This window comes from Sorex araneus, chromosome 1 (assembly GCF_027595985.1).
Source record: "Sorex araneus isolate mSorAra2 chromosome 1, mSorAra2.pri, whole genome shotgun sequence".
In the NCBI taxonomy this organism is placed as follows: Eukaryota; Metazoa; Chordata; class Mammalia; order Eulipotyphla; family Soricidae; genus Sorex; species Sorex araneus.
Window position 1 is genome coordinate 212,644,663 of NC_073302.1, and position 22,842 is coordinate 212,667,504.

General features: G+C 37.0%; 1 protein-coding gene across 1 annotated transcript in view; it reads right to left on the reverse strand.

The window, feature by feature from the left end:
• Window positions 1–22,842, reverse strand: part of ARHGAP15 (Rho GTPase activating protein 15) — a 696,849-nt gene that overhangs the window by 125,503 nt on the left and 548,504 nt on the right. The window lies entirely within an intron of this gene.

The following is a 22,842-nucleotide window of genomic DNA, read 5'->3' on the forward strand; positions in this document are numbered from 1 at the left end:
CACTTAGACCTGCTGTGATAAGTAGAGAGACTAAACCACATTTTGTCAATAGGGGCAACTTGTGCAAACTGGTTACACAAATAGAAAATAATAATGTTGAAGAAAAGTATAATTAATTAATTCAAGCTTCAAGATAAGATCACTGGATCCTGCTGACCCTACATGTTAATCAGTTGATTGATTAATTGCTACAATCATAATAATTATATGGTATAAATTTAAGTACACTTAATGATAGTGCAGACTTAGAGTTAAAAGTTCTTTTCAATCTGCATATCTTTTCTCTTTCTTGAATCAAAGGAGTTGGTTTCACTTAATTTAAAGATATTTTTTGGCTTGTAAGACTGGAAAGCTTATATGGAAATTATAAAAGGTTTAGTTTTGCTTTTTGGTCATTTCTCAATGTTATGCTTAAAAAATGTTTTAAAATATTACCTATGAAATAGGGATACTTCATTTTTCATATTCATCAAGTCATACTATTCTCTCCACATGTGAAAACCCAAATTTTGGTTTTATTTTTCCTGAACAGACATACCCACCCACCAACATGTACCATGGAATTTTCAGTTTTTCAATTTCTTAAAAGTCTTATCACTCAATTCATGATCAGCTAATGTTCTAATAACTACAAAGATTCAGCTGGGTGATCCTGGAATAATTCTTTGTATCCTAAATGCATAAGTGGACATTGAATTGACTTTCCCCTATGTCTATAAAAACATTGCCAAGAAACAGAATCAGTACATTGATGAGTTATTTGGTTCAGACTTCTACTGTGTGCAAACAACTCATCATCACAGCTTCCCTATTTCTGTTAAATACATCTCTATCCTTTTGGTCATCTAGGTTACAAATATGATATCAATTATTTTTCTAAGTTGTCATGAAATATTTGCAAGTTTTGGGATGGTCTTTTCTAGGTAGACAATCTAAAATACCCCAAGAGTACACTACACAAGGTCTTTTTTCTCTCTTTTTCAAACTAAAGATTTAATTTATTGGTATGCTAAGTATTGATTTACTGCTTGATACTCCTGAACTTTTACATTACCTGGAAAGTTTATAAAAACAACTATACCTGTGCCCTCTTCCCAGATTGTACAGAAACTTGCAGAGCAGAGTAAAACAAAATATATTTTTAAAGACTAATGATGCACAGGCAAAATTTGTTAATATTTTGAAGGTAATACTTTCCATTTGTACTTATAAATATTTAAATACAGAGTTTATGTTGCAACATAGTGCTATGGTTTTAAAAAGACAGTGGCAGTTTATTTTCTTGTGTGGTTTTCTACAACAAAATTTGACAACTGAATACTATTCCATTATGTAAACATGACATAAATTAAGTGTCCCAAGTTTGTACATATCTTCTACTTTCACATTTTCCATTTTGATATAGTATTTTTTTTACCTTTTTGTATCACACCCGGTGATTCTTAGGGTTTAATTCTGGCATCGCACTCAAGAATTACTCCTGACGGTGCTGGGAGGACCAGATGAGATGCTGGGTATTAAATCCAGCTGTGTGCAAGAAAATGCCCTACCCACCATACTATGGCTCTGGCCCTATATGTAGCATTTTGAAGAGCAAATTTAAACATATTCCCATGCATCCCTGAAAATACATAAGGCAAATTTCTACTATGCCATAGTTACTGCAAAGTTATGCACATTGTTAAGCTTTTGATATATACAGTTGAAATGTCTTCTTTGATGAGAGACTCAAAGCCAAAAGCCACTTGCATTTTATCTAAGAGCAAAGTATAATCAATAGCTCCTTATAGGATTCATCTACTTATACCCATATAACACACTTTAGTACGCGGAAACTGCATCTTTATTAATGTTATTAAATTTAAAAAGTATTTTCCCCATAGGTTACCACACATTTTTGAAAAAATAGTACACTAAATTAATTCACAGAAAGTAAACTTTGATAAAATGGAACATAAAAACTAAAAACTTGAGGTAGGAGAATGCAATTTTTCTGATGATACCTTATTCTGGCCATTTGTTTTACAGATAATGATCGCAAATATTGTCAATTAAAATTGATGGCAAATATTTTCGTTTTCGTTTTTGGGACACACCTTGTGTTGCTAGCTGTTAGTTACTTCTGGCTCTTCTCTCAGGAATCAATCTGGTGGTACATGGAAGACCATATGGGTGCCAGCGCTGTAACCTGGGTTGGCCACATTCAAGGCAATTGCCTTATCTATCTCTGCAAGGCAAGTGCCTCACCCACTCTTGATAGTTTCTGATAGCTCCCCAGTCCCTGATAGAAAATCTTAATAACGTCTACTTGTGCATTTCGTCAAGACCAATACTGTGCTACAAGTGCAGTGAGCTTATGGCTGGTGAAGAACTTCCAGCGTGTGCTGACTCCCCCTCCCTCTCATTCTTCTTTTCCCCCAGTCTCGAAGTCTTTAACCTCTCTGCACTAGTGATTCACTCAAGGTACCCACTGCTAAACAAGAATGCAAAATGTGGTGCCATTTAGAATGAGGGCAATAGCAATTCTTCTACCAAGAAATCAGCAATGACCTCTCTCAGTTCAAAAAGTGAGCACCATTTGAAAGAGTAAGTAGGAAGGGTCTCTGGGATATGTTGAAGCTGGAGAGCTTCTACTTGCAAGGGAATAGAAATTCCATGACGGTGGTCCTAAGACCAGGTCCTGCAAAAGCAATCCTCTGCGAAGTAAACGGAAGGGAATGGCTGCTCACACAGTCCCGATATCACTAGCCTAAGACGTACAGCGACAGGAGCATGAGAAAGGAATTTGGTGGCAGATGGAAAGGTCTGCAGGAAGTGTCCACCCAGCTCTGTTTGGCCCGTATTCTGAAACAACTAGAATAAACACTTAGTATCATAATTTATATGCATATCAGTACCAATAAATCAGAATCATGCAAACAGTCATGTTTATTATATTCTTGTTGCTTAATATTCATGACAGTAATTTATTTTTATAGTACACTTTCACTGTTCTCTACAACATTGCTCTGCATTTAAGTCTAGCAAGTTGTATTAGCAGGAATTCAGGTAACCCTTTGAAGACTGCAAAAGTTTACTGGCCTAATCAAAATGCTTGATTTGCTGATTTAATTTTACCCTTCCTCTTTTATAAGCATTTAAGCCACCAAGATGTACTATGTACTAATACTACTTCAGCAAATATAGAAAATATGAAGACTAGGGTTGGCATATTTCTTGGAATTTACTTGTATAATAGATCTTAGAAGACAGATAAGAACATTCCAGGAGATGTAAACTGTTCATTCATAGACTTAATACTAGCAAAATGGATTATATTAAACCTGGGTTCCACCTCTCTTATTCACCTACTCATTACTAATCCCTTGCACTCCCCCACTTTGGCACTCCATTGATGCTAATTACCATAGGCTGTAAAAGATGAATTATTGGAAACAGCCACTATAAAGCACTTTCTGTTTTTCATTTACTTAACACCAGATTTACAAAGAGGAATAAGTCTACCCCAGAGATGTTCAGGTCAGATAAGGGATAGAAAGCAGTATTGTAACATCTACTTGGACCTGAGAAAGCAAAAATGTTTTTAAAGGGAATGCACTTGAATGTAATGCTAAATTGTGATATTACTTCAACTAAAATAACAAATAAATCATTGAACCTGAGAAGAAATAGTATTGATATTTTAACTATAGTTATTTTCTTTTAGCAATAGGGTGGGATAAAATATGATGGGTTGAAATAATGAATTTATTTTATAGATTACATGGAAATACATTTCTAGCACATCACAAGAGAAACAAGCTGTTGTCCCTCCACCTGCCCTGTAGGAGCTCCAGTGGTTGTCATTTTCTAGAAGCCAGCAAGTAGCACTAGGTACTAGTCTCGGTGATGGTAAATCCCGAGTCTCTCTGGACAGGGGAGGAGTGGGTCCTCCTTCCCCCCACCCCATGGGACGCTGAGAAAGATGATGCCACATACACCCACCGTCTACTTAAGCACCCACGTGGCCACAATCCAGAGACGCACAAATGGGTCTTGGATCTGAGCAACTTGCGGCAGTGATGTCTTCAGACCTGAATTATTAAAATCTTAGAATTCCTAGTTATATTATATACCCACAACAAACAATACAAAACACACACTGTCTAGCAATTTCATTTTCAGCAGGTATGAGAGGAGGTAGGACTGGTCTTGAAATATCGAAGGTAACTAAAGTAGAAAAAGAATATTCTGCAAATTGTCTGCCGCACTGGCAGGGGGAGATATGAAACGGGGGGGTGATACTGGGGATTTTGGTAGTGGAAAATGTGCACTGGTGAAGGGATGGGTGTTGGATGACCTATGGTCGAAGTTCAAACATGAAATTTTTGTTACCGTACCTCACGATGAATTAATAAAAACTAAAATAAATTTAAAAAAAATTTCTCAGAGCAAGAGATAGATTTGATGCAAAGGCAAAGTCCTAGAAACTCAAGCAAATTAATCATTGTAACCTGTATAAATAAATTAGTTTGTGCTGAAATGCCTAGTTATAGGGTGAGGTGAGGGGTTATGAACATTTGTTGTTTATAGAAACAGATTCTAAAATCCCAATGACAGAATAAAAATGAAAATAATAGCATAAAAAAGAGAGAAACAAACTAGCACTTTGATGCAATCCAATCTTTTGTTAAATAACACTTATGAAGGATGCTGTCAAGGAATTCTATGATACTATTTCTTTATAATTGCTACAAATGTAAAAATTTTCACCAAAAAATGTGCCTTACTAGCACAAAATGTGCCTGTTACCACACACAAGTTCAGCACTTTTCTCCATCTGCGAGGTGTGCTTAAATTTCACACAATTAATTCAAAATTAGTGCATAATTTTACTTTCAAATGTTTTCTCAAATGACCCAGGAACACAAATAAGCATCAATAATGCCATCTTGTATACAAAACATCCAAATAATTATTTGTTAAATGAATTTGCTTGTGAATGGTTAAGACATGGACATTATTAATAAAAGACCTTGAGTCTATATGTACGAATGAGAAAATTTATGTATGTTCTATTCATATTCCACTTAGACATTTTAGACATCATGGAGTTCTTAAAACATATATAAATCTCTTATTTTCATTATATTTCTAAGTAGATACTACTTGTTATCACTTTTCCCAAATTACCAACAGGAAATGAGTTTCATAGTTGAGAATAATAGCTTTGGAGTCGTCTAGGTTTGAATTCAAATCTAAACGTAGCCATATATACCATTTATAGTAACTTTTGGCATGTCATTTATTGCAATAAGAGTCAGTTTTCTAATTGAAATTAAGGAAATTTTAGGAATATCAATATTGATCATGGTGGAGTGTCACAAATATTAACTTAAACGGTGAAATTTACATACAATCTTTAAATTCATTAAAGTAAAATGTGGTAAGCATTCTATAAATTGGAACTGTAATTACAAGCCCTCACCTCAGAACTTATTCATATATTAACACTGCATTATTAGTTCATAATAATTATGTTAAATCTCAAATTATTCAAAAGTTAAAGAATTACACTTTGCAAAAATGGAATTTCCCTTTCTATAATTATTTTTCCCACGTTCTTTATCTTACCTACCTTCCACTCCCCACACTCTTGTGGTAGATTCCAAACATTGGCCAGTCCTCCTGGGCCCTGTTTTTCTTAGTCTCATACTATAATTTTTATATACCACAAATAAATACAGTCATTCCGTATCTGCCCCTTTCATTCTGACTCATTTCCTTCTGACTCAGCATGATAGTCTTCATGTCCATCTGCTTATAAGGATATCTCATGACTTCATTTTTCCTAACAGCTGCGTAATATTCCATTGTGTAGTTTCAGGGCTGTTGTAAATATGGGGGAATAGGGACTTTTATTAATTGCTGATGAGAATGACTGGCCTAACATTTTGGGAAAACAATATGGACATTCCTCAAAAACTAGAAATTGAGCTCCCATTTGATCCAGCAATATTACTACAGGGAATATACCATGGGGGCACAAAAACACACAGTAGAAATATCATCTGCGGGGCCGGAGCGATAGCACAGCGGGTAGGGCATTTGCCTTGCACGCGGCCGACCCGGGTTCGATCCCCGGCATCACATATGGTCCCCCAAGCACCGCCAGGAGTAATTCCTGAGTGCAAAGCCAGGAATAACCCCTGAGCATCGCTGGGTGTGACCCAAAAAGCAAAAAAAAAAAAAAAAGAAATATCATCTGCATTTTTATGTTCATTGAAGCACTATTGTAGCCAGAATCTTGAAACAACCTGAGTGCTGGGTAGCAGACAATTGGATAAACTATGGTATACAGTGGAGCCCTTCCTACAATTATTATTGGCAGTATTATATATTTTTATCCTCAATGTTATAATTTGTTGCCCCTAATTACTGATCTATCTAAATGGCTTTGCTCTCTGTACTACATAATCTTAAAGTATAGTCAATGACCCAAGTATGGGATGGAAGACACATTCTTCAGATCTACAAATGCCATAATGCTAGAAGAATGCTGCATGCAAACCAAAGAAATTTATAGTTTCAAACTCAGATTTAGTCCCAGTACCAGTTGGTATGTGACTCAGGTGAGATAAATCTTGTGCATATGCAAAACTTAAAGCTTAGTGCACAACTGTTTTTGATCATGTTAAGGATTTTCATGGTCCAGGGATGCTTGTGTATTTCTGTGTGCAGGTTTAAATGCCCAAATTATGGTCAGAGAGAAACATGAAAAATCACAACTGGCACCTTAAATTCAATTTCATGCATCAACAATAAAATTAAATATACTAAAGAGCAAATTAAGCCTTGAGTTGAACTAATGAAAGCTCTTTTCAGAATAAGGGGACAGTTCATTTTGCACAGAAAAAGTTCTATGGCCAAAGTATTCCATTAAAATTTAATAACTGTTTGGGACCAAACTTTTATGTCTTCCCCATCTTCATCTGTTGATGCCCTCACTTGTAAGGTTTGCTATTTGATGATGGAACCAGGAGGAGTTACTAGGTTTCTATGATATCACAAAGGTAGGGCACCTTAATGGGATTGGTGGATCTTTGGAAGAGGAAGAGACAACTTACTCTCTTTTGCCATCTGAGGACCAAAGGAAGCTGGCCCTCTATAAACCAGGATGAGAACTGTCAACAGAACTCAACACTGCAGACAGTCTATTCTCAGAATTCCAATCTCTAGAAGTCACTTGATTTGGCCACTTGGTATGGCTATTCAAGGTAGGATCATTTTTAAAGTTTAGGTGGAAAACTTGGAGGAGTGTGATCTTAGTGATGGTAGCTCTTGAAACTTTGATACGTAAGAATTATGGACAGACAACAGCAGTGAACAGGGATTAGAACTGGATTACTATTTTCAGTATTAAAGGACTATTTGAGAAAGATGTTGGGATTCTGACAGTGACCAATGTGACTCTTTTATTTTTGCTCTTTGCTTTGTGCTTTTTACCCCTTTGTGAGGGCTCAGCAAATACTGCTTCATATTCATTCAGGAGTCCAGCTCTTGGCAATATGAAGCATGATGACTTCCTATACACTAGACAGAAATATTTGAGGTCATTTTGCTTTGTATTGTTCCATATCTTCTCATAAAACACTTCCAGAGTGAATTAAAAAGGGCTAAATATATCTCCACTCCCAAATTGGCAATGGCATTAATAAATAATTCGTAGGTACTAATAAAATAATCAGAGAATAATTCATAGATGATATCAAAGAACAATCTTATCATTGTGTTTAAAGTTAAGGGCCTGGCAGCGGAGTTCAAAAGATGGTTGATTTCATCTGTGTTGAGGCAGTATCCATCAGAATCAGTATACCAAATGGCACTAATTAGGTTTGCCTATCCCTAATTTGGCAAAGAAATTAATTTGGGATCTGAAAAGCTAAACTTTCACCTACTGGACACTCAGAGTAAGAAGAAAAAAGAGAAAGAGCTAAAAGCGATTGGTTAAATGGTAATCATGAACTCTAGGCCCTAGGTATTTGATCTAAGAGAATTTCAGTTTTCTGAAAAAAAAAAGAAAAAGAAAAGAAAAAGTTAATGTGTTGCCTGAAATAAAATGTAAGGGGGATGGAAACTTTAAGTGGAAAATGATAAAAGGGGATGCTCTCTTAATTACTCAATATAATTTTTAGAGAGGTCATGGATTTTTTAAATAGATTTACTTCCATTCTTTCAAGCACACTGCTTTTACAGCCAGCAGTGACTTGTTTTTATGAAAGTACATCTATTCTCCATGTTTCTGTTTTCCAAAGTGTAGGTAGAAAATGTATGAGTCAATCCTTAGGGGGAAATTTCATTCTCCAAACCACATGGCAATTGTCAGTGTGGATATTCTGCTGTTACAACATGAGCAGAATCCCCCCAGGAAATTTATAGTACTCCAGCCGCCATCTCATCTGAAGTTTAACTCCCCCAGAACAATAAGGAGTGAGCCAAATAAAGAAACACTGCATTTCAAGGATCTTATAACAGTCCTAGAAGCTATTCAAAGAAAATTCTTTTTATAGACAGAAAGGTGGGAACTAGAGTAAGGCCAGGAGGTTGAGCAAATGAGATTCTGTGAATGAGAGGTGCAAGGAAGAGAAAATGGCAAATATTCAATCCTTGTTCTTTATCAGGGTTCTGAAACAGCTCTTGGGCTGTGTTCGTAATGTTCTCTTGAGAGAATAGCAAGAAAAGAATGTTTTTTAATTAAAAAACAAATAATTAAGCAAGGAGAACTAAAAAGGAAAACATGAAATATCTCAGTTTTGGAGTATGTGTCTGTGAGCACATATATGCCTGCATGTATGTGTATGTGTATGTGTGTGTGTGTGTGTGTGTGTGCGTGTGTGTCCTGGGGTATATGTGTATGAAAAGGAATGCTTTGTGGTAAATATAGTTTAGGTGATAACTCTTTCATTTAATTTATCTGTAAAATTTGGTTTTGTTTTGTTTTTGAGTCATACCCATACCAAAGCTCAGGGTTTACTCTTGATTCAATCCTCAGGGATCACTTCTCAACTGTTTTGGGAAGCATATGCCTTGCTCAGGAAAACCTGAGTTGGCCACAGTACAAGTGCCCTATCCCCTACATTATCTCTCCAATCCTATCTGTGAGAAATTTCTACAATATAACAATTATTTGCCTCCAACAACCACACCCTGAACTCCTCGCCTACTTTATCTGTGAGCTTCAGAAACAAAAATGCAATCATCAAGGAAGCTAATGTCACAACTGGGAGAGTCTATTACTTGGAAGTTCTTGCATGCCACTGTGAATGTCACAGATCACTAACATTTACTAGAAATAAGGCAGGATCTGGTTGGTGAAGTTGGTTAGCCTTTGGGATGGAATTAAGACACATGATCTACATTAATCTAAAGTAATAGACTACTTAATCAAATGGAGCTGGGGCTGTGAAAAGCTGGCAGGACAAAGGAGAAATAACATGGGAGAAGAAGGAAAGAAAGAGGTAAGGAAGGAAGGAGGGAAGGAAGGAAGGAAGGAAGGAAGGAAGGAAGGAAGGAAGGAAGGAAGGAAGGAAGGAAGGAAGGAAGGAAGGAAGGAAGGGAGGGAGGGAGGGAGGGAGGGAGGGAGGAAGGAAGGAAGGAAGGAAGGAAGGAAGGAAGGAAGGAAGGAAGGAAGGAAGGAAGGAAGGAAGGGAGGGAGGGAGGGAGGGAGGGAGGAAGAGAGAGAGGAAAGGAGGGAAGAAGGGAGGGAGGGAGGGAGGGAGGGAGGAACGAAGGAAGAAAGAACAAAAGAAAAGAGAGAGAGAGAAAGAAAGGAAGAAAAAAGAAAAGAAAGATGAACTGTGAGACAGCTCAACTGGAGGATAAGGAAGATGAATAGTAATGGATAAATTCCGAAAGACTGCTGGAGAAACTAGTCTGATTGTCTGTGGTTTAATCATTCTAGTTACCATTTACTAAATATTCTATGCCAGGAAAATTATAATAGCTTTGTTATAGCTAGAAGTTTGTTTAATTGCTTGTAATAATATAAACAATATAAAGTCCAGAAATAGTTATATTTTATAATATGCTATAGATAATTACTATTATATATTATAATAATTATTATATATTAAAATTTTTGTAATATAGAATAAAATACAAGGCAATAATTTGGGGGTGGGCCACTCTCAGCAGTGATCGAGACTTACTCCTGGCTATTTGCTTAGGATCACTCCTGGTGAGCTTAATGGGTAATAAGGAATACCAAGGATCAAACATGGGTCAGCTGCATCAAGTCAAGTGCTCTAGCTGCTGTACTATCACTCTGCCCCTTTGGAGGCAAAATTTTTATACCCATTTTATAGATGTGGAAATTTAGGCCTTGAGAGGTGAAGAGTTTGCTTAATGTGTTACAGGCCATAAAAATGGAGTCAGAATTTGAGTGGTGGTGACTACGGCTGCCCTGGTAAAATTGTAGCTTAGATGAAGAGGGTACTTGACTGAGATGTTAACCTAAGAGAGATGAACTGCAGACCCATTGAAGGTATATTTGATTTAAGAAGATCATCATTGTAACTGGGTATTCGCCAAAGAAACCAGAGACCAATGGGCTTAAACTAGATAAGCAGGACAAAAGATGAGCAAGGAGAGAAAGGCAAGAACTAAGTCTGAGATAAACAGTGAAGTCTGAGAAGTGTAAGCTCTGGGTGACTACAGCATGGAAGGTTGGAAGACCTCACAGAGAGTTTGGCTTCTCCTCAAATGACACTGACTCATCAGTTGCATCATTTGCTCTCTCTTCATAACAAGAACCATGCTGTTTTTAGCAAGAAAAATCTTACTTAGAAATTCAGAAAAATACCCTTGGAGGAGTGACTGGAGTTAAAAGTTGGGTGTGGGTAAGCTGTAACACTTTGGAAGGTGATCACAATGTGGGGTCAGTGCAAGAATAGGGACTGATGCTCAAGTCTAGATGTAAAATTAAAAAGGCCGGACTTGGATATATTGATGCAGTGAACTTGATAACAGGGAATGAAATACAGTCATTTAAACCTACTGTTAGAGGAGCGGGTCAAGACTACTGCTTTCTACTGAGGAATAAGAAAAAATTTATTTTGCTATATATTTTTTTAAAAAGCATGTTTGTTCAGAGGGAACAAGGATGTTCAGGAAGCTGACTCATGAGGGCTGCCTGGCTGATTGCTCAGCTTGAGAAGTTTATTGCTTTGGAATGTGACCTCTTAAGGATATGGAAGAAAGGAATGCAAGAAAAGTTTTAAGGCAAAACAAAAAGACCAGCACTACATTTTCTAATGGAGCTGATGTCTTCCACTCAATTAGTTTCAGAGTCAAAGCCCAATTTTAGTTGTTAATAACCTTCTAGTTTTACTTATAAAGGACTTTTCATTAAACCAAATTAAGTAGATGGAGGTCCAGTTGTTTATTATCTTGCACTAAACCATTCCTACAAAAAGACACCTGTGCAGGCCATTTGGCTCTAGTCAAAATGTTTTTTTACAATTTAATTATGAATATAATTAGAATGAGTTAAGAGACAAGCAAGGCATCAGCCATAAAATTTCTAGTTTGCAAGTATATGTGCACACACACACACACACACACACACTGATTAAAAAGTAACCACAATCACACACAAATGCCACAGAGCCTGAGAGAACGTTGTTTACAATAGAAACTTAAGTAAGAGAGAACAATTTGCAGAACTTTATTTTAATTTCAAAATTCTTTGAAATGGTTCAGCGAGGATGTTCTTATGCTACATTATATTTACATCTCTGGTTTCTCTGTGGTGACCCTGCTTTTCACTTTCTCTGGTTTTAAGGCAATTTGTCATGATCATGCTTTCATGTTTAGCAACTGTTTGTAGTCAAGTGCCTTGCAAGCTCTGTTTCTTTTCTCCCAAAGAGTGTCATCACAGAGTTGATGATGCATCAGAAATTGTTTGACCAAAGGGCAAGATAAAGTCAAGAGTAAAGAAAATATTTGCAAATATACTTGACTGTCTTTTTTCTCCAATTACTTTCTGGAAGTATATTTTAAAGGTAAAATGTCTTGATGACCATAGCCAAAACTATTGGAACATTCAATGTGCAATAATTAAGTTCTGCCATAGAGACATGTCTTTCAATTAAATCATTTTTATATGAGAATGGTGTGATTGACAGAAATATAGGGTAGGGGTTGTATTTAAGGAATAGCCATTGGGGGGAAATCTACCGCCTTTGATGACAAATATCCTATATTTCAATAGAATTCAGTCAGTTTTATGGATATAATTTCTCATAATTTGCTTTTACCGTTAAATTCATCAATGTTTATCCAAACCAGGCATTATAAAATTCTGCCTTCAAATACAAGTGTGACTATAGATTTTGAATTGAAAACTTGTATGCAAGATCATCACTGTCTCAGCTTATAACTGGTTTATCTAATTTCTCATGTAATACAAGTATATAAATGGATAAGTATAAAACACTTATAAGAACCATGGTATATAACAAACATAATAAACATTGAACGACATCTCACTACCCCTGCCATATAAGCTCATCTACCATCCCTGTTTCAGAGACTCATAAATAAATCTTGACAGAGACCAACTAGCTGTGAGACTTTCTCAAATACCCATTCCACATTGAGATTCTGGATGATCAGGACTTCAGGGATGGCCTCAGGATACCTCCCACCCAATCCTAGGCCTGGCAGCCATACCCAGGCCCTGAAGCCATCATCATGCTTTGTGCCAGACTACCTTGTTAAATATTCTGTATTTTCTGAACTGACACCTACAAACTCTATATTACTGACATCCGGGTAGGAGAACACCAGTTAGGATGGGATGTCACATGGAAGACAACCAATATCAACTAATAAAACCACAGCACAGAAGGCTTAACTTGCAGAAACAGCTTACTAAACCCACAGACAAGGATTCAAGGTCTCAAGGTGGAATACAACAATTTTCACAAATTTTCTCCTACTGAAATATTTTTGATCATTCCATTAGCCATTTAGTAGTAACAAGCAAGACAAAATAAAGCACTGTTGGCCAGCTATAGGGGTAAGCTTGAGGAGGGGTTGGGAAAATGGAGACAATGGTAGAAAGAAGGAGACAATGGTGGTGGAATTGGAATTAGAACATTAAATACTTATAACAAGCCACCAGGAACAACTCTGTAAAACACACTGTTTAAATAAAGTTGTCAAAAGAAAAAAAAACAAACTGAACATTTTATATAATAATTATCATACATGAGAAACACCATATAATAACAAAGAAAAACTGTAAAAGATAGCAAAGGAATTAATATTTTACTAAAAGGTCCCTTTGATCACAGAGTTCATCTTGACTATGTTCCCATATGAGAAACACGTATTATGAACACTGCTCAAAATCAAGACAGAAAAATCATTACTTTTGCACACGAAAGCAATTTTACAAACCTACAGTGCTACCAACCAAAAAAATGTAAACATGCTGTGCAGAGAGATGGCACAGCAGTAGGGTTCTTGACTTTCATTAAGTCAACCTAGTTTTGATCATTGGCCCCACATCATATTGTCACTTTAGCACCTTTAGTTATCTCTGAGCACAGAGCCAGGAGTGAGCCCTGAGTAGAGCAGGTGTTCTTTGCCCTGCCCTCAAAAAGAAAAAGGAAGAAAAAGAAGAAGAAGAAGAAGAAGAAGAAGAAGAAGAAGAAGAAGAAGAAGAAGAAGAAGAAGAAGAAGAAGAAGAAGAAGAAGAAGAAGAAGAAGAAGGAGAAGGAGAAGGAGAAGGAGAAGGAGAAGGAGAAGGAGAAGGAGAAGGAGGAGAAGGAGAAGGAGAAGGAGAAGGAGGAGAAGGAGAAGGAGAAGGAGGAGAAGGAGAAGGAGAAGGAGAAGGAGAAGGAGAAGGAGGAGAAGGAGAAGGAGAAGGAGAAGGAGAAGGAGAAGGAGAAGGAGAAGGAGAAGAAGGAGAAGAAGAAGAAGAAGAAGAAGAAGAAGAAGAAGAAGAAGAAGAAGAAGAAGAAGAAGAAGAAGAAGAAGAAAAGAAGAAGAAGAAGAAGAAGAAGAAGAAGAAGAAGAAGAAGAAGAAGAAGAAGAAGAAGAAGAAGAAGAAGAAGAAGAAGGAGAAGGAGAAGGAGAAGGAGAAGGAGAAGGAGGAGAAGGAGAAGGAGGAGAAGAAGAAGGAAGAGAAGAAGAAGAAGAAGAAGAAGAAGAAGAAGAAGAAGAAGAAGAAGAAGAAGAAGAAGAAGAAGAACAAACATGATAACCTCTCAGTATCTGTATTGCAAACAGAGAGGGAAAGAGAAAGAGAGAGAGAGAAGAAAAACTATTTGTAACACCAAGAGAAATAAATAACAAATATACACAAGAAAATTATGATTCAAATATAAGTGAGACAAAAGTGGTCAAGAGTTTAAGCAATTCTTGAAATATAGTAAGACATTCTATTTGACTGTGAGAGTACAACATCAGAAGTGTAAGCTTTGTGAGAATAAAATGTAGAGAAATGATCTTTTTGGATCTATATGGACAACAAGAGAACAGCACTCGCAGCTTATAATAATGATGATGATGCAAATGGAAGTGTTAAAATTGGGTAAGTTACTAAATAATTAGAAAAAACATTAATATTTAAAGGAGTTAGTGACAAGTGATTGTGAAAAAAGAGAAAATGGGTTTAGAAAAAGTGGAAAGGCAAATATTTTTGTTTTAGTAAGGGAGGTCAGGAGGTGTTGTGGATACCAGAAATGTATGTTTAAGTATATCACATAATTCTACAATAACATGACTATAAAAATAAGGTGACAATTAGTGACTTAGTATTTTATACCAATATTTTATATTAAGCATTATCCATAGTTGGTAAATAGAGAAGTACAGATATTGTGTAGAATTAGAAAAGCAATCACTAGGAGAGATTAAGAGAAAGTAACAGTTAATTCATGAAACTTGCCACTACACGAATGGAACTAGAGGGTATCCTGCTAGTGAAGCTAGTCAGGAGAGATATAGATATAGTGGGACTCTTGGGGTATAATGTGGTAAATCTCATTCTACGTCTTTCAAACAGAAAATTCATTTTTTTTTTGGCTTTTTGGGTCACACCTGGTGATGCACAGGGATTATTCCTGGCTGTACATTCAGGAATTACTTCTGGCAGTGCTCAGGGGACCATATGGGATGCTGGTAATCGAACCCAAGTCGGCCACGTGCAAGGCAAACGCCCTACCCACTGTGCTATTGCTCCAGCACCTCAAACAGAAAATTCTTATGCAACACTTATTCTTCTACAAAGAAGAATATAAATGAAGCTTAAATTTAAAATAGATGCTGAAGATCAAAACAACCATGAGATACCACCTCACACCACAGAGACTGGCACACATCCAAAAGAACAAAAGCAACCGCTGTTGGAGAGGATGTGGGGAGAAAGGGACCCTTCTACACTGCTGGTGGGAATGCCGGCTAGTTCAGCCCTTTTGGAAAACAGTATGGACGATTCTCAGAAAACTAGAGGTTGAGCTCCCATTTGACCCAGCAATACCACTGCTGGGAATATATCCCAGAGAGGCAAAAAAGTACAATCGAAACAACATCTGCACATGTATGTTCATCGCAGCACTATTTACAATAGCCAGAATCTGGAAAAAACCCGAATGCCCCAAAACGGATGACTGGTTGAGGAAACTTTGGTACATCTATACAATGGAATACTATGCAGCTTTTAGAAAAAAGGAGGTCAAGAATTTTGTAGTTAAGTGGATGGGCATGAAAAGTTTCATGCTTAGTGAAATGAGTCAGAAAGAGAGAGACAGACATAGAAAGACTGCACTCATCTATGGTATATAGAATATCAGAGTGGGAGACTAATACCCAAGAACTGTAGAAATAAGTACCAGGAGGTTGATCCCATGGCTTCGCGGCTGGCCTCACGTTCCGGGCAAAGGGCAACTCAGAGAAGCATCACCAACTACATTGTAGTTGAAGGCCATGTGGGGGAAGGGAGTTGCGGGCTGAATGAGGGCTAGAGACTGAGCACAGCGGCCACTGAACACCTTTATTGCAAACCACAACAGCTAATTAGAGAGAGAGAACAGAAGGGAATGCCCTGACACAGTGGCAGGGTGGGGTGGGGGGGGAGATGGGATTGGGGAGGGTGGGAGGGACGCCGGGTTTACCGGTGGTGGAGAATGGGCACTGGTGAAGGGATGGGTTCCCGAACTTTGTATGAGGGAAGTATAAGCACAAAAGTGTATAAATCTGTAACTGTACCCTCACGGTGATTCTCTAATTAAAAATAAATAAATTATATATAAAAAATAAAAATAAAATAAAATAAAATAAAATAGATGCTGATATTAAGTAGTAAAAATTATTAATATCATAAGGGGATCAATGTGAAAATGATTCAATAGTGTTGAAGGATAAGAATATATTTATAATCCATATTACATATTAAAATATTGAAACATTTTATATTCTGTGAAATTTATATATTATTCCAACACTAAAATTTCTAGTTCAATTTTAATCTTTACTAAATAAATAAGCTATGCTTGGTTGTGGTCTTAGAATTATATTGGATATGTAAGATTCATATAAGAAAATTAATAGATATTTAGAAACATATAGTTAGGTATTCTTTTAGTAAGGTTAGTTTTGTACAATGAAATGAATTATAATTTATAACTTCTGAATTATAATGTTAAATGACAGAAAATATTTAAATTGGAGTTGAGTGCTGTCTAATCTTTTGAGCCATGTGAATTTGTAAAGTATTTCATGACTTGCTTTATTCTTCTGAAAAATATTTATTTCTAATTATTTTCTGAGCATTTAATATAGTCTGGAAAGTGTTATCTTAGTTCATTCTTATAGTAACTTTATGAGCTACAAATTCTTTTTTTTACCAGATTCTTTCATTATCAAATATCTCCTGCCTTGTTATTTTGAGATCAAATAAAATTATTGAAAAAACTTCCAGGAGTTTTCTCATTTCACATTCCTAAGGATTTTGGGGGGGGTGGAAATCCAGACATCAAATCAGAAAATGCATTGCTTATTATTATTTTGTTTAATTCTTCTTTAAATTAGCAAAATTAATAAAAACAATGGTTGAAATAAAAAGAAATTTGGTATATTTCTGATTTACCCCCTTGTGTAGAACCTTCACACAATATTTAATCACCCCTCATAAAATGCCGTGACTATGCTTTTATACTGGGTTCACATTCACAGTACTAGTAATGCCTTCCGCATAAGTCATTTGCCAGGAATTAGGTCTTTGTAATCAATGGGTTAAGTCCCCATGAAATAACCTGTGGTGACCCAGTTGCAATCACCAAAAGTATAGAATGTCAGATCAATAGTAGCAGTGCTTAGATTCTGAAATATAAAACAATCTCTAGAGTTTTTGTTACCCAGTGGATGTTATCAGACAGAGGATCACTATGGCAATTGCATGTTCTTATCTTATTAATGTTTGTGCTTGGTCCCAAGGAGTCTATTTTAAAAAAGCAAAGGCCTTCTGTTCACTCTTCTTAGAATATGTAATGATGACTTCAAAACATATAACGCGAATTAATAGTAATTCAAATAGCATAAGCAGTCATCAATTTCTTTCCCAGGAAATAACATTTCCTCCTCAGAGGTAAATCACTCTCATTGGATGTAAAATTCCTTTTAGTCTATTCACCTTTTAACTCTGTCATGAAAGGATAGCAGATATCTCAATTTGGGGTCAAATAAAAACATTAAGTCTTCACAAACTGGTTTTGGGCAGTGAAAGAGGAAAAGGAAATGATTTTGTAGCTACATGAACCATGGCACTGACAATGTTTTATTGGTATCTAATGAGGGAATAGAAACCACTTCAAGTATTAACATTGACAGAAGGAAGTAATTTGATGCAGGGAATTGTTACCCAACTGATAGAAGATGCTAAGGGCCAAAGAAAGAAGGAAGGAATCAAGAAATGAGCAGCTAAAAAGAGTCATTTCCTGGTGGAGAGGCAAAGCAAAGATGGTTTGATCACTGATGGTGGCTGAAAGAAGAGAGGGCCTATCCAGTCAAAGCTATGGGCATATTGTGTTGGAATATTGCATTCCTGAAATGCTATTAAAAACAATTTTGTAAATAGTTGTGCCTTAATTAAAAAATAAGTATTAATTACAAAAAACAACACAAAAACTAAAGCTATATAGGAGCTAGATCCTAGGGGAGAGAAGCTAGCTGAGACAGCTAGGTGGGTAAGGGGTTGGGGTGGAGAACAGACTGATCAAACAGCCTGATTTTCCTCTCCTTACAGTCAGAGGCTCCCTTTGCTTTAGCAATAAGATTTCAGACCTCAAGTATCGCTGATTAAGGTTAATAACATAAGGTACAGTGCATTGCATTAAAAAGCAAACGTCTTAAGGTAAAGTGGTTCAAAACTGGCATCTACTCTGTGAATTTACTTTCCCTGGATTTTTTTAAAATCAAGATTCAAGAATTCATGGTAGATCAGTTAAATTTTCACTTATCTATTTTTATAATATATTATAAAACTCAGCCCATTCTGGGCTAGGTAAAAAGGTCTATATGGTTTTGACTGATTTTTGTTTTCATTTTTAGGTGTTTATTTTTTTAAACTCAATTGGTACAAATGGGGTAAAATGCATTACTTTATGTTGTATTGTCAGTTTTGAGGCAGTTGTTGACACTCTCCTGTTTCTTAGGAATATTTTATGTTGGAAGGATAGTTCAGTGGGCTAGGCACATACTTGACATGTACTTGGACCCTAAGATCAGAGAGTCCCAGGAGTGCTTTTGGAAATGACCCTAACACTGAGCAAGGAGCGGCCCTGGGCATTGTCAGATGTGACTTCCCAGTAAACAAAATGGAAGCATATTTTAATATGTACTACAATCAACGGCCAACCTCCAGAGACTATAAAAACAAGCTTCTGGAAGAGAGCAATGCAGAATCTCTTGCCCCCACACCTGGCCTTTTTCACCGGGGTCCCTTGGAGGGGGTAGGTTGAGTTTCCCTCCCCGCTCTGAGCAGAGCCCCAGCAGTTGAAGACTTCCAGAACCCAGTCACAGCCATGCTCAAGGCCCCTCTCCACACGTTTGATCGAGCCTCATGCATGAAAGAACCAGCAGAGGAACACAGGTGTGCATGACCTGGGGCTGAGATTTCCAAGCCTGCTCGGATCAAGACTGGGCCTCCTCCACCCAGATCCCCCATTTTCCAGTAGCTAGGCGGTCACACCCACAAACTGCCCCTGTCCCGTGTAATCCCATCAATAGCCAACATCCAGAGACTAGAAAACCAAGCTCCTGGAGGCGCATGACATCTGATAGCCTAGTTCTCCCTCTTGAAGAACCTGGCAAGCTACCAAGAGTTACTACCTGCACAGGGGTAGAGCCTGGCAAAATTCCCGTGGCATATTCATATGCCAAATACAGTAACAATGATGGTCTCATTCCCCTGACCCTGAAGAGCCTCTAATATGGCACCATAGGGAAGGACGAGTAAAGAGAGGCTGCTAAAATCTCAGGGCTAGAATGAATGAAGATGTTACTGGCACCCACTTGAGCAAATTGATAATCAACGGGATGACAGTGATACAGTGATTCTACAATCAAGAGTTGATTTTAGAATAAAAAATACCATAGGATTGTGCCCCAAATATTGGGTTAATAAACAAATTACATGTACTGTCCAACATCATAACAATTTCTCAGTCATATTTTTCTGTTGCTTCTGGAATATATCCACCTCCCAAACAAACAAAACAACTATGTCTGGGGAAATACTAGTAGCAATAATATACTATTAAATTTGTAAACTATATATAACACTATTTTATTCATCCTTTGTCACTGTCACTGTCACTGTCATCCCGTTACTCATTGATTTGTTTGAGCAGGCACCAGTAATGTCTCTCATTGTGAGACTTATTGTTACTGTTTTTGGCATATTGAATACGCCATGGCTAGCTTGCCAGGCTCTGCTGTGTGGGCACAATACTCTCGGTAGCTTGCCGGGCTCTCTGAGAGGGGCGGAGGAATCAAACATGAGTCGGCTGTATGAAAGGCGAATACCCTACCTCTGTGCTTTATTCATCTTCACCATAATAATTTTATAGGTGTCACAATAACTCTTACAATTGCCATCAATCACAATAGTGTATTGCCACCTTCAACTATACCTTGTCAGTTCTGATAATGCCAGTTTTCTTCCAGTTTGGATCTGAGCCCCAGGATGGTACAGAAACATTTATACTCTCATGGAAATTCAAGGACATGCTCTTATGTATTCTAAGAGCCTTGACCATAGAGCTTAAAGCAAAGGAGTGACTTATCTAATATCTTTAGAAAGAAAATTAATTGACTTGCATTCTATATCTCAGTCTTCAAATCATCATATATGAGTTTGCTTCCATGTGAGGTAATCTTCAAAAGTATGGAAAATTGATGCAAAAGTCTTATATATACATATATATATACGTATGTATATACATATATATACATAATTAAAGTCAAGTGTCCAGTTTCCTACCAAAACACTGTCAGAGCTCTTTGAATGATCTTTCAGACTTGTAATTTCCAAGATAATATCAGAATAAGCTGTGACAGAAACATTTATTTGTTTATTTTTCATTTCTTCTTTAACTTTTATTTATTTTGGGGCCAATTGTGGTGATGCTCAGAGGTCCCTTTTGGCTCTGCATTCAGGAATTACCCTTGGTGGTGCTTGGGAGACCATATGGGAAGCTGTAGATAAAGCCGGTTCAGTGCATGCAAGACAAGTGTCCTCTACTGCATACTATCGTTCTGGACCTCCTTTTAAATTATTTTAATTTAATTTGTAATGGGTCCATACATAGTAGTTTTAGGGGCCATATGGCGCCAGAGGTTGGACTTGATACCTTATACATACAGGACATGTTCTCCATCACTTGTGCTACCTGCAGTCCTCATTACTTTTAAAAATAATTTAAGAAACCTCAAAAAATAGGCATATAATTACCAGATGATACAATAAATTAACCTCTAGGTACTTATATAAAGAAAATGAAAACAACTAGAAAGATAGGCACCTTACATTCTTTGCAATTTAATTTACAATAGTCAAGATATGGAAATAATGTGCATGTCTCTTTGATGGATGAATTGGCAAAAAATGAATATGGCATACATTCACACAGGGATATTATTTTGCTGTTTAAGAAAATAAAATTGTGCCATTTGTGAGCGCATGCATGGACTTTAGTAGCATTCTGCTAAGTAGAATATGACACACAGAAAGAGACAAATTTTTTATGATATCACTTGTTCATGGAATCTATAAAACAATTAACTGAGCTCATGGATTCAGAGGATAGATTAGTTCTTACTAGAAGCAGAGGGGTCAGATATGAGCAATATGGGAGAGAGGGGTTATAAGATACAAACTTCCAGTTACAAAATAAATAAGCCACCCATGATGACTATCGTGTATTATATATTTGACAATTACCAAGAATAAATATTAAAATTTCCCATTACAATGAAAAGCTTGTGTAGCTATGTATGGTGGTAGATGTTAACTAGACTGACATGGAGACCATTTCTCAGTATAGACAAATCTCAAATCATTACCTTGTACACCTGAAACTAATATAATGCTATATGTCCATTATATCTCAATTAAGGAGGCCCAACAGCTATGAAATGCTGTTTTCTTGAGAAGCAAAGGGATCATGAAATGGAAAAAGGCCCAATAGGGGATAAAAGCTGCAGCCTCACCTCAAAATGGTTAATTAGAACTCTGCCACTCTATTAAACAATAACAACACCACAACCCGAATTTGTGAGCAGGCAAGAGAGAGGCCTGGGGAGAATACACTGCTTTTTTTCTCTTGATATCATTCTGCCAGACCTTTAAACAAATATGAAAACTGGTCAAAGAAAAATCAGAATCAAAGAGCCTATGCAGGTTCCCCAGGCTGGCCCCTGCCAGTCCCCGTCCTGCTAATGTGAGCCTGGCACCCACAGCCATTGAACAGACCTCCTGAGCAGAACGGGTTTTCTTGGAGATTTTTCTTGTTTGGACTTTAATTAAGCTCCTGCCAGGCTTGCAGGCTTTTTAATTTTACCTATCTTTCTTCTTTGTTTCTTTTCTTCCTCCTTGAATCAGCTGGCTTCTCAGGAAACTCTTTCTAAGCTGTCACAATTAGAGTCTATCCTAGATATTAAATCTGGAGACAGCCTCCTGGCTGCTTCTCTGGCATCAGCAGCAGAAGTTTCCTTTCTATAGAAAAGATTTACATTTGCTCATACATTCTTCCATTCATTCATTCACACTTACTTAAGTGTGTGTCTATGTGTCTTTTATGAATTAAACAAAAATCCAGGAGAGAAGGAAGCTTCATGGAGCCCAGAATGGCTATTGGTCAGTACGTAACCTAAGGCAGCCACCCTTTAAGCCATCAGTCTAACAGACAAACGACACAGCTTAATTTAACGTTCAGACTGCTCATATGCAAAATGTAGCTGCTATTTACTAGTGGTAGTGGGTGAAAGGAAGGCAAGCTTGGAAAAGGGGATGCCTGAGTTGATGATTTAGCACTCCTTTAATGAAATGTAATACTTTATTCATGTAAGTTCCCTTTCAGGGGGCGCAGGTCTCAAAGAAAGTCACTGAGATCCACAAAGTACGCAGGTAGGGATGGGGTATTGACCCCTTTATAGCAGATTCCTCGAGAAGCTATTTTCATTTGGAGGCTTCCTTAAAACCTGGCCACCCTAAATAGAATGTCTTGATTTTTTTTCCCCCTTAATTAAAAAATAACACACATAAGTACTGCAGCATCAAAAATAAAAATGCAC